Source organism: Myotis davidii, unplaced genomic scaffold (assembly GCF_000327345.1).
Source record: "Myotis davidii unplaced genomic scaffold, ASM32734v1 scaffold194, whole genome shotgun sequence".
NCBI classification, from domain to species: Eukaryota; Metazoa; Chordata; class Mammalia; order Chiroptera; family Vespertilionidae; genus Myotis; species Myotis davidii.
In genome coordinates this window covers 4270843-4284039 of record NW_006286673.1, presented here as the reverse complement: position 1 = coordinate 4284039, position 13197 = coordinate 4270843, and the positions used below count along the sequence as shown (strand labels likewise).

General features: G+C 41.3%; 1 pseudogene; it reads left to right on the top strand.

The window, feature by feature from the left end:
* The first annotated feature begins 5474 nt into the window (after window positions 1–5474).
* Window positions 5475–12963, top strand: LOC102763182 (annotated as a pseudogene).
* Window positions 12964–13197: the final 234 nt, after the last annotated feature.

Below are 13197 nucleotides of genomic sequence, written 5' to 3'. Positions count from 1 at the left end.
AAGTTTCTCTCTCTCCTTCCCCCTTCCTCTCTCACTAATAATCAACACAAGTATTTTTTTGAAATAGATACTAAATTTGTTTCCATATCTTGGCTATTGTAAATAATGCTTCAGTAAACATAGGGGTGCACATAGGGAGGAGCAAAAGTAGGTTTACAGTTATGAGTAGACAAAGCAGTTTTTGTGTTATTATTTATTAATTATTGTGTTCTTTTCCATACAAACAACTATAAACTTACTTTTGCCCCACCTTGTATATTCTTCAGAATTAGTGTTTTGGATTTCTTTGGATAAATACCCAGAAGTATAATCACTGGGTCGTAAGGCAGTTCTATTTTAAATTTTACCCTTCATTAATGTTTTCAGTAATGGCTGCACCAATCTGCATTTTAACAGTGCACAAAGATTCCGTTTTCTCCACATCCTCACCCACACTTGTTGTTTGTGGATTTATTGATGATAGCCATTCTGACAGTGACAGGTGATATCTCATTGTGGTTTTAATTTGCATTTCTCAGATGATTAGTGGTATTGAGCATCTTTTCACATATCTATCGGCCATCTGTATGTCCTCTTTGGAAAAATGTTTATTCAGATCTTTTGCGCATATTTTAATTGGATTGTTTGGTGTTTCTTGGTGCTAAGATGTATGAGTTCTTTATAAATTTTGAATGTTAACCCCTTATAGGATATCTCATTGATGAGTATCTTCTTCCATTCAGTAGGCAGTGTTTTATTGGTAATTTCCTTTGCTATGCAAAATAAATTATTTCAATGTAATCCCATTTGTTTATTTTTCCTTTTGTGTCTCGTGCCAGAGAAGATATATCAGGAAAAAGCAGCACTACTGAGAGCAGCGTCAGAGAGTACTGCCTATGCTTTCTTCTGCGGGCCGGGGGTTTTGTTCCAGCATCTAGAAGGGCTCAGCAATCTGGAGAAGGACTGTGTGTAACTTAATAAAGAGTCCAGAGGCGAAGCATAATTTTGAAAGGCATTTGCGGTTCAGAGGAGCCTAGCTTAAGAAACTAAGATCTCCTCATCTCAGGACCCCTTACTTTTTTAAAAAAAATATATTTTATTGATTTTTTACAGAGAGGAAGGGAGAGAGATAGAAACATCGATGAGAGAGAAACATCGATCAGCTGCCTCCTGCACATCTCCCACTGAGGATGTGCCCGCAACCCAGGCACATGCTCTTGACAGGAATCAAACCAGGGACCTTTACGTCCGCAGGCCGACGCTCTATCCACTGAGCCAAACCGGGTTCGGCGGGACCCCTTACTTTTTATTAAAACAATTTGTCCTAAGGCGAGATGGAGATATACACCTCAAAGGGTAGGGTTAGGTACAGAATCCATTGTCAGAATGGAAGAATTTGCCTACAGCTGTTCAGGTGTTTGGCCAGTAGGAGGTAATAACATGTAGAGTAAGATGTCCTGATTGTTTGTCTGGCAGCAAGCAATCATCCTTTTCAGGTTTGGGGAAATGCCTTTAGCCATTCCCAACAGGCGATAACACATGAGACTCAGCCCTTGCTGACATGCTGGAATTGGCTTCCGGCATAAGAGTTTTATGAAAATACAAAATTTGTGCACTCACGGGGGGTGGTCCCTCAGCATGTCCTGCATCCTCTCCCAGTCCCGGCCTAAGCCGTCAGTTGCACATCCCTAGTGCTGCCTCAGAGGCGGAAGGGGCTCCTGCCACTGCCACTGTGCTCGCTGGCTGAGCAGCACTCCCCCTGTGGGAGTGCACTGACCACCAGGGGGCAGCTCCTGTGTTGAGCATCTGCCCCCTGGTGGTCAGTGCACGTCATAGTGAGCAGTTGAGCAGCCTTCATGTATCATTAGCATATTATTCTTTGATTGGTGAACAGCCTACCAGGTGACTGGACACTTAGCATATTAGGCTTTTAATATATAAGATCTTCTTAAACTTAGGATTCTGACATTTCCTAAGGCTGGGGAATTTTCAAGTTTTTTAAGGAGATCCATGGTTTAATAAGTAAATAAGATGTTGCTCACAGCATATTTTCTTTTGCCTAATTTTTTCATTGGGAAATCTGATTAAGAGCAAATCAGTGTTACCAAAAAAAGGTAAGCACTAGTACCATTACTGTTAATTGCAACACATAACTGAAGCCAACCCCTAGGTCTTGGTGTTGATAAAGTTGTAAATACTCTGACCTCCTGGCATATGCCTTACTGATGAATGTAGTTCATGGAGAGACTGCCACTTCAGGTGATGTCTTCAATTTCTGCTATTGATAGAGCAAGGATTCTCAAACTTTAATGGACAGAGAGACTCACTCACATTATTTGTTTTACAAACTGCATCCCCAGTTTATGATTCAATAGATCTGGGAAAGAAATCCTTCATTGATCACACACTGAAGATGATTGTGAGGCAGGACCATGGACCATGTTTTAAATACCATTTGCTACCTAAGTTCCCTCTGTCATAAATATCTGAATTCGGGCTATGAATCTAACAATATGATAATGGGCTCTTACTGATGTATAGTGGCACAGATGAGAAACTAATTTTGCTCAATGAAAAGGGAAGGCAGAGAGAGTAAAAGAGATCCCCAAAGAATAGGTGACATTTAATCTGGGATTTTAAAGATGTGAAGGAATTTTCTAGCTAGGACTACCTTATGCAGAGCTTTGTATCCTCAGAGGAGCATAGTTTATCCTGTGGAGTGGTTGTTTCCAAACACAACAGCTGCACCAGAAATCTCCTGAGCTACTTATTAAAATGTAGATTCCCAAGCCCTCCACTACATTGAACTGAATCAAAACCCCTGGGGAGAGACCTGGGTATCTGGACTCTTAATTAACCAGGGTCCCAGGGATTCTGATAAGCAGCCAGTATGGGAACTATTGGTAGACCAAGAGTTGTCCATCCTGAGAGTCTAGGTCCTTAAGAGGATACAGCATCTGCGAGTTGATGGCAGGAAATATCCAGCCAGGGAACAAAATATAGTCAAGGAGAAGGTCCAAAGCCAGAAATAGGTCAGAAAATTTCCATAGAAGAAGAGATCGATATAAATATGAGGATTAGGCAACTGAGTTGGACTAGAAAAAGCATAAGGTGTGATCACAGAAGGCAGTTTGTAGAAACAAAGACAAAGTGAGACAGAAAAACACCCCATAAGAGATCAGGCAGAAGTGAGCTTCCTGAACTCTACAAGGTAGCCTTAATCTAGCTGGTGATTTTCACCTGGGTTTGGAAAGACATCCTTTTCATTTAGCAGTTGAAAAGACAAATCTAAGAAAAAACCAGGATTGGAGTTTGGAAATTATGACTCAATAGAAACCTGACTTTAAAGGGACCCAGTCGAGAAAACAGACACTAATTCTCAAGAGAAGAGGGTAGCGTGTTGTCTCTTCATTCTGTAAATTGCATTCTCAGTAGGATTTAACTCAGTTTCCCTCATGCTTCCTATCTAAGCATGTAGAATTGTTCTTTAAACTACCGGTAACAGTGCCATGGTTTTGGTAAAAAATAAAGGTAAAGCCAATGATAGCAAATGAAATAACTTGTTTTAAAAAGAAAAGAAATTGATGAACAAAAATAGATCTAGAGACAAATGGCAGGGGAGGTGGGGGTGGGGGGGTTAGAGAGCAACCAAAGGACTTGTATGCGTGCAATACACTGACACTGGGGCGGTGGGGGCTTGCCCGGGGTGGGAATGGCTAGAGGTGGGGGAAGAGGGGAAGGTCAATCGGGAAAAAGGAGACATGTAAAACTTTAGACAATAAGAAAAATAAATAAAAATGTTAAAAAAGAAAAACTTATGTTAAGAAAAGTCTAAGCCAAAGTAAGATACTAGACCCATATCTGAAGGCTTATTTATTGTCCAAGTAAATATTACTCTGAATTTTATGCTCTACATTAATTTTAACTTATGACCAATAAATTGCATAACCCAGCCAGGAATGAAACGGATCACCAAACCCACAAACATAAAAACTCTGAAGAATTTCTAATATGGTTGTCAGTTGAGAAGTGGGTTTTTTTTTTTTCTGTAAAGCTAACTACTTTCAGAGTGTTATAACTTTTGTGGCCTTTGGGGACTTCTATTTTCATAGGCCCCTTCCTTCATAAAATATATATACATATAAATTGTTTTTTATTACTGCTTTGGCATAAAGACAAATATACTCCAGGCTTGATTAATTATAAAATACTTGAGGCCTGGTGCACAAAATTCGTGCATTCAGGGGCATCCCTCAGCCCAGCCTGCGCCCTCTCGCAGTCTGGGACCCCTCGCTTCTTACCACCCACCTGCAGTGGAGGCAGGAGAGGCTTCCGCCACCACTACTGCGCTCACCAGCCATGAGCCAGGCTGGCTGAGCAGCGCTCCCCCCACCCCCCCCGTGGGAGCACACTGACACCCAGGGGGCAGCTCCTGCATTAAGCATCTGCTCCTTGGTGGTCAGTGTGCATCATAGTGACTAGTCATTCCGCTGTTTGGTTGATTTGCATATTAAGGTTTTATTATATAGGATTATTGTTATATTCAGTTTTTCCTTTTAATTTAAAATAATCCTGTGGCCCCCTAAAAGTATCATGGGCCCTATAACACTATGCCTATTATGCTTAATAGACAAGTCCATCCTGGCTACTTTAAGTTATCCTAAGAAATGAAACATAAGTAGAAAGTAAAACTAGAGAGAGAAAATGAGGATGAAGAAGACTATAACCCAAGTTGTCCATGGCAAACATAAAATTCCTTGGAAGCTGCATGCATTATCTTAAGATTATATTCAAATATTTTTTTAAAATGTTTCAAATTACTTCTCATGACGACTTGGGCTTTATCTTTTAAAGAAGATACAGAAAGCATAAAACCTAGTATACAAATAGGTTTTCATTTTAGAATGGCTCTTTCACCACACAGTAAAGAGTAAATTAAAGGAAACAAGGTGAGCATTTGGATTAGAAAGATCACCCACCACTCCTCTCACAGTTTCTTCTCACAAACTTCTCTCAAAATGTCATGCAACCTCCACTGGCTTTGAAATACTTCTGAAAATCCTTCCTCTAAACGTGGGTAAGCCGAAACACAGATATGGGGGAAGTGGCATTTCTGCTTGGTTAATCTTGGCTGAAGGGTAGCAAGATATTAAGTAGGACTTTCTGTCTTGGAGTTTCACCAGTGACCCCAAAGTCTAAGGACAATGTCTACATTGAGTTGCTAGCCCACTGAAGCAATACAACCTAAGGACTGTGAAACCGATCCTATCAACATCGCTCAGTCTCCCACCTCCATTTCTGTGAATGTTGAAACTGAGGAATGTCTTTGGAAAAAATTCTGGGAACTATAGAGGGGATGGGACGGAACCAGGGAAGGAAGGAAAAATCTTCCCACACCTTAATCCAGGAGAGCAGGGTTTTTATGAGCGTCTCAAAGGACGTGGCCTACAGCCTCTGAAGGTTGGGAGACTCTACCTCTGCTAAGAAGTCTAAAGATGCAAAGCTGTGACCAGATCAGCCTGACTGTACACAGCAAAGAGGGTTGGTGGCACTGGACAAGATCTACACGCCCAGTGATGGGGTGCAAAGGTGTTTGTCTCCTGGGGGATGTGAGAGCTCAACCAGAAGAAGCCAAAGACCCAGAGTGAGAGGGATATTGCCAGAAACTTATGGCTAAAGGGGGACTCAAAAGCATCCAGATATGAGAGCATTCCTTGCTTAATGCAGTCATAGCTCCTCTTGCAGAAGGATCTCCCAGGGGAAAAAAGCACCCCCAGAGGGAAAAAGGAGCCAATAATTGTATATATGTCGTCTTTCAGACCCCTATCTTTGTCCCCTGCCATTGACAGGAGTGGGTGTGAGTCTCTTTTAATCAGTAAAATGAGGAAGTGACATTGCAAGACTTTGAGGCTAGGTCAGAAAACGCAATGTAGCTCTCACTTTGTTGCCAGATACAACAAAATCAGTCAAATAAAAACCTTTCTTATGTCTTACCTTGCTTCTCCGGAGCAACAGGAAATTATATCTAGGAGTGGAAGAGGAGGTAGAATTAGGAAATCATGAAAAGGCAAAGCATTCCTAGACAGGCCTACACTGAAGGACTATAGAAACCTAAATTAGATTATAATCCTAAATTTTTATATTAAACTAGAGGCCTAGTGCACAAAATTCATGCACTGGAGGGGAAGGGGATTAGGCCTAAACTGACAGTCAGACATCCTTCTCTCAGTCCGGGATCCCTCGGTCCTTACTGCCTGCCTGCTCACTGCTCCTTACCACTCGTCTTGCTGCTCCTCCGCACTGCTGCAGAGGTGAGAGAGGCTCCTGCCACCTGCCACTGCACTCACCAGCCATGAGCCTGGCTTCTGGCTGAGCAGCACTCCCCCAGTAAGAGCGCACTCATCACCAGGGAGCAGCTCCTGCATTGAGCGTCTGCCCCCTGGTGGTCAGTGCACATCAGAGCAACCAGTCATTCTGGTCCATCCACCATAATGGTCACTTAGGCTTTTATTATATTGATTCGATAGGAATTTTTTTTTTTCTAAAATGAGACTTTTTGTGATCAAAGAAACCAGAAAGCTATTTGATCTGTCAATTCTTTTTTCAGGGCAGAGAAGAGTAAGACCAAAAGCAAGTTTGAAAGGAAGGAATAAAAAATAATTCATACCTGGCCAGGCATGGCTCAGTGGTTGAGCATTGACTTATGAACCAGGAGGGCACATGCCTGGGTTGTGGACTCGATCCCCAGTGGGGGACATGCAGGAGGCAGCTGATCAATGATTCTCCCTCATCATTGATGTTTCTGTCTCTCTCCTTCTCCCTTCCTCTCTAAAATCAATAAAAATATATTTTTAAAAATAATTACACATATAGATTAATTTGTTTGATAAATTATTACACAATTTATAATGTATTTTGATGCAGATACAAGACAAGAACTACAGAGTCAACAGAGAGCTGGAATTATATAGAAAGTGAAGGTCATCTATGACCATATCCAGGCCAGTTAAAACCCTAGCCTATTGAGGGTTAGGATTTTATATAAAATAAATAAATTAGCTAGTGCAATCATAAGATAAACAAAACAAAAAAAGGACAGAAGAAAGAATAACTGGGTTATATTTGCTCAACTTTATTTTATGCTCTTAAAATATTATTGGGAAAAAATGTTTGATAATTCCTGGAAGTCCTTTGGAAGTTGAACAACATGGAATTAATTTAAAAAGCAAAACTTATTCTATATTGTGGCCAGTAGACAAAGTGGCCTTAATAAGCCAGAGTAAGTCCCAAACAGGCCTCTCTCTCTCTTCTGTACACAGTCTGTTTTCTAATTCTTCCCAAAAACAAGACAAGCAGTGCTTCTTGTTGTTGTTTTTAGGAAGTTGTTTGTTTGTTTGTTTTCAATATGTCTTATAACTTAAATTTCCTTTAAATAGATGTGTTCTTTTTTTTTAATGATCAGAAATTTTTGTATCAAGAGAGGATTTAAAGCCTAAATCTATATCTCCTACCCCAAATCTGGGAGGGAATACGGCCCATTTTTAACCAGTAGAACATGACAGAAGTGACATTGCATGACGTACAAGGCGAGATCAGAAAAAGTGATGCATCTCCCACTTAGTTTGCTGAGATACTAACTCTGGGAACCCCCGATGCCACACAAAGGGGATTACAGAGGTTGCCGTATTTTGCGGAAGCCCAGGCAACATGGAGAGGTCATGTGGAAGTGTTCCATTGACACCCTATTGACTTAACTGACAAGTGAGGGAAGACACCTACAAATGATACCAGCCTCTAGTCCTTGAGTCAACCCAGCCTTCATGTCTTCCCAACTGTGCTTCTGATCAACTGATTACCAATTGGACATTCCAACACCTCCCTCCAACTCAGAATGCCATTGTTGTTACCTATACTTCTAACTGACTGGCTATAAATCAGAAGTTTCCCTAACCCTCTCCTTGGGTTCAATTAATTTGCCAGAATGGCTCACAGAAATCAGAGAAACATGTGACTTACTAGGTCACTGACTTATTGTGAAAGGTTTATTGGTTTATTGTACCAGGAACAGCCAGGATGGGGAATCGCTGCACAGGGTGAGATCTGTGGAGAGGGGAATGGCACTTCCGTGTCCTCCCCAGGCAGGCCAGGCTCCCAGATCCTCCATGTGTTCCCCAACCCAGAAGTTCTCTGCCCATCCTCTTGGTTGTTTATGGAAAATTTATTACATAGGCATGCTTGATTAAACCACTGGACATTGACAATTGATTTCAATCTCCAAACCCTCTCCCTCCTCTGGGAAGTGAATGTTTTGGAGTGAGACTAAAAGTTCCAACCCTCTAGTCACAAGGTTGGGTCTCCTGGCAATCAATCCCCATTGCGGTGTTTTCCAAAAGTCACCTCATTAACATGACAAAAGATACCATTTTCACTCTCTTCACGGAAGAAGTTTCAAGAGACTGGGAGCAGGGAGCCAGGAATTGTGGACTAAGACTAAACATATATTTCTTCTAAGTCACAATGATTCCATGTCCCTTCACCACCATGATTATTCTTCCATGAATTTGAGTCCATTTATGCCCAAACCAGAAACTTCCTATAGTAAAAACTAGTCAATAATGCCACAGACTATCTTATAAGGCAGTGAGTTTACTGTCACGGAGAGAACAGCTTTAAAGACTCAATCAGGGGTGTTGTAGAGAGATTACTAAATCAGAGCGTAACAGAATGAAATGCTCAGTCTCTCTTTGACTCAATCTTGTTCAAGCCTGCTCTGTTCCCACCGCCTTCAGGCTAATAGCTGAGTCTTGCATAATGACATGCTAATGATGAGGAGAATTTGGCTTGAGTTTTACAAAAACAGCCCCTCCCATTTCCCCTACCCCTGACCTAAAAGAAGCCTGAAGTCTGTACTTCTTAACATGGATTTAAGGCACCACAGGGCTCCATCTGCTCCGCTGGTGCCTTCTCCACCTGTAAACCTTTCCTTACTCCAAACCCTGACTTGTTGAGTTTGGGCTTTCAAAGAATCAGGAATATGGACTTTGGACCAGTGACAAGAGAAAATACCAGACTGTCTGTCCTCAAGGAAACATTTTTATTTTAGATTTTACAACATATGTGAGACCTCAGATTCTGTTTATAGTCTCTCATGAACTGAGTAATAAATATAGAGTACAGAGGGGGCACATAATAAAAATTCTGATGATAGTATTGAAATAGGAATTTTAGGGGGATATAAGCAGGTTTGGGAAATTTTAAAAAATGAAAGAGGTCCATGAAAAAACACGGGGCTACATACTGAGAGAAGTTACATTTCCTTAAGACAGGGAGCAGGAAGCCATCAGAAGTTACATTTCTATAAGACAAGAAAGTTGGGGGAGGCAGCAGTTACATTTCCATAAGATAAGGAAACTGGGAGTAGCAAAAGGTCTATATTTACAAAATAAAGAAGGAAGAGGAAAGCCTAGAGCAGCAGTTCTCAACCTGTGGGTCGCAACCCCTTTGGGGGTCAAACCACCCTTTCACAGGGGTGGCCTAAGACCATCGGAAAACATATATAATTACATATTGTTTTTTTTGATTAATCACTATGCTTTAATTATGTTCAATCTGTAACAATGAAATTGGGGGTCACCACAACATGAGGAACTGTATTAAAGGGTCGCAGCATTAGGAAGGTTGAGAACCACTGGCCTAGAGGGAATAGAAGAACAATGAGGGAGGAGGGTCTCATAGGCCCCATGAGAGATTTGACCTTTGAACTAAGGAGTTGCTATAGTGACCAAATCAAAAGGGAGATAGTGGCCAATCAGAGGGGATATCAGGACACAGGGATTTGCAGTCTTTATAAAATGTGGAAGAAAGGACTGGGTGGGACTATTTCCCCCTCCCCAAAGGGGAATCTGTACTTGTTCGCCCCACGTGGTAGTCTCTGTACTTGTTCTTCAATAAATTTCCACCTTTGCTATATATACACCATCTTCCATCTGGGGATTCATTCTTTGACTCCAAGGGACAAAGAATCCGGGGAACCCTCCTGCCCAGGGGAACACCACGCGTTCCAGTCCAAAAAATCCCATATCAGTATACTTTAGTAAGTCTTCACAAAGGAAGAAAACTGCAAAAAAAGAAAAGAAAAGAGAGCCTTTAGGTAAACTAGGTGTTTAATCCTTCTACCACAGATGCTCACGGGAACATTTTTACAAAAGAATTTTTTAAATCTGCATTGAAATAAAAAGGCTAGGAGGAAGATTTCTTCACATGGTTAGCCCTATGGCATTTTCTACAAAGTTATCTACAGATCAATCTCTGAAATATGGTTCCTTTCAGTAAAACATATTTGAACAAAACTTTCATCTTTGTGTAAATAATTAAAAGGTTAAAAGGAAAATTGTTGACCCTGACCCAATGCACAATGAGGTTGTATTTCTAAGCTGTCCGGCTTCCGGCTAGTTCCTTTAACTGAGATGCTGACCAAGAGAACTTATCTACAGACTGAAAATTCCTAAACTCATATTCTCTCTAGACTTAAAGGAGCTTCAACTACGACACTTGTGATAAAACAGCAAATACAGAATATCAAACCCTCAGGAGACCGAAATTTCAGTCATGGTCTTATCCTTACTCTGGAGTCAGGGGTACTTTCTAAAGCATAAGATCTTCACTCTCTGAAAGACCACAGAGAAGAGCAGGGTTGCCTAAGGGCAGCGAAGGGGACTTGTTGAATTCCTCCCAAAAAAGGGGCTTTACTCTTTATCCCAAAATAAATTTAGGTTTAAGGCCAAAAATTTAAATGAAACAAAACAAAACAAAAACTGAAAAAAATACTCAGAAAAAATTAGGGATTATTTTTTAATCTTGAAAGGAGAATAGCTGTTATAAACATAACCTCAAACATGAAAGCCATAAAAGTGAACTAAGTTTAACTTCATAAAATGTTAAACTCTCTTAGTGGTGTTAAATAAATAAACTAAACAAAACCATTGACAACAGGCTAAGAACAGGCCATTCACAGAAATAAATATGAAAACAAACATGAAAAATGCTTAATTTCCTTCAAAATTTAAAAATGAAAATCAAAGTGAGGAAACTGCATATTTTACCTATCAGATTAGCATTCCTTTAAAAAATAAAACCAAGCATGAGTGGAAAAAAATAGACCTTCTCATACACTGTAAACCAGTGGTTCCCAACCTTCTGGCCCTTTAAATACAGTTCCTCATGTTGTGACCCAACCATAAAATTATTTTTGTTGCTACTTCATAACTGTAATGTTGCTACTGTTATGAATTGTAATGTAAATATCTGATATGCAGGATGGTCTTAGGCGATCCCTGTGAAAGGGTCATTCGACCGCCAAAAGGGTCACGACCCGCAGGTTGAGAACTGCTGCTGTAAACGAAAGAGCAAGTTTCTAAAATTTTTTAAATTGACTTTTTAGAGGAAGAGAGAGGCAGGGAGAGAGGGAGATTTGCTGTTCCATTTAGTTATGCATTCATTGGTTGATTCTTGTATGTGCCTTAACCAGAGATTGGGCCCACAACCTTGGAGTATTGGGTGATGCTTTAACAACTGAGCGACACAGCCAGGGCACAAAATTTTTAAGGGTCCATTGTGAAGAGACCATGGCTAGATTGGCCCCTTCACTAGGTTTTAATTTAGGGGGTTTTTTTATTGGCAAGAGTGAGGCCACTGCCTGGACTCCATTTAATCCCCAGGATCTTAGACTGAAATAATGAAACCTCAAAGAAGAAAGCTAAAAGCAAAAGCAAAAAAGATCTTTAAAATAAAAAAGAAAACCTCGCACTTTCAGTCCACGCTAATTACACCTCCCCCTGCACCACCCTCAGGAGAAAGAGGAGTATTTCCCCGATAGATGCACCACTTGGCAGACGCTGGCTGAGATCACCCTTGAACTTCAATGTCCCAGCGTCAAGGATGCAGAAAGGCTCTCCCTCTCCCCAGCAGCCAGCGCCTTTCCCTTCCCGCTCCGCCCCTCCCCAGGCACATTTCCCTGCCTTTCTCACTCCTAGGCTCCCAGGGCCCTTCTGTTGCTTCTGTAACTTGTTTCATGAGCCTCTGCAGCCCAGGCTCACATCTATCTCTGGAACTTTCTAAATAAACTTTCTCATAATTTGGGGGAGGGCAGAAGGTACAGAAAAACTTTGGACAGAAGATGGTCTACCTGCAACCGGTGCCAGCACTGCATGGCCCAGAGTTGAGAAAGATACCATCTTTCCATCCCGTTTCTGCCACTGAGAACTTTACAGTCTTATAAAAAATGGTTTTGCATTTATAAAATGAATTATGCAAGCTCCAGGAACTGCCGAAGGCCGACTCAGAAAATTCTTCCTGTGCAATCTGTGGCCAAACCTGTTACACGACTGGTAAGCTTACCCACGTGGCTTCCTGTGCTATCACCACCCCTGGAGAATCCTGAGCTGCACTTCCTCCCACGCAGCCACAGCCAGCCAGCCCCACCCTGCCACCTTCTCCTCTGCCTCACCTCCACCACCCAGAGCACCTTTGCTGCTCAGAAAACCCAACCTCACCAAAGCACTTAGTCTAGATCGTTAAAAAAAAGATGCTCATGCAGAAAACAGTTAAAGATCTGCTAACTATAAAATTTAAAAACACAATTTTGAGGAAAGGATAAAGCTCGTTCCATCACCAAAGGTATGGAAATCACTAGTTATGTCTCTGACCTGCAACAAGTTACCCCTGAAGCCCAACGCCAAAAGTGCAACTCCAGTTGCAAATGCCTTCATGCCTCCTGGTAAAAGTCACATAGATCTGCAGAAACTGCTTAGAAAGGTCGATGCAGAGAAGAGCCCAGGTGGGACCCCAATTCCCAATCAAGAAAATATGGAAACAGAAACTGGACGGATCCCGCTGATGAGCCAGGTCCTTCAGGAGGAAGTTTCAGCAGGCTCACCCACTCTGCAGGCAGCTTTGATGAGCAAGGCTGGAGCCAACTCTACCTGACTCTACTTGATGATTCATAAAATATATAGATATCACTGCAATCCTTTCTTTTAAATGTAATAGGGTATGTATAGATAATTATTCTAACACATAATTTTATTTAAAGAATTAAAGTATGTACGGAGCCCATAAATACTGTGGGTATCTGGATATTTTCTAGTTTGCATGGTCAAGAAGAGAACAGACGGAACATGCAACCCCCAACATGATGTTTATCCTGGAATCACTCGTTGG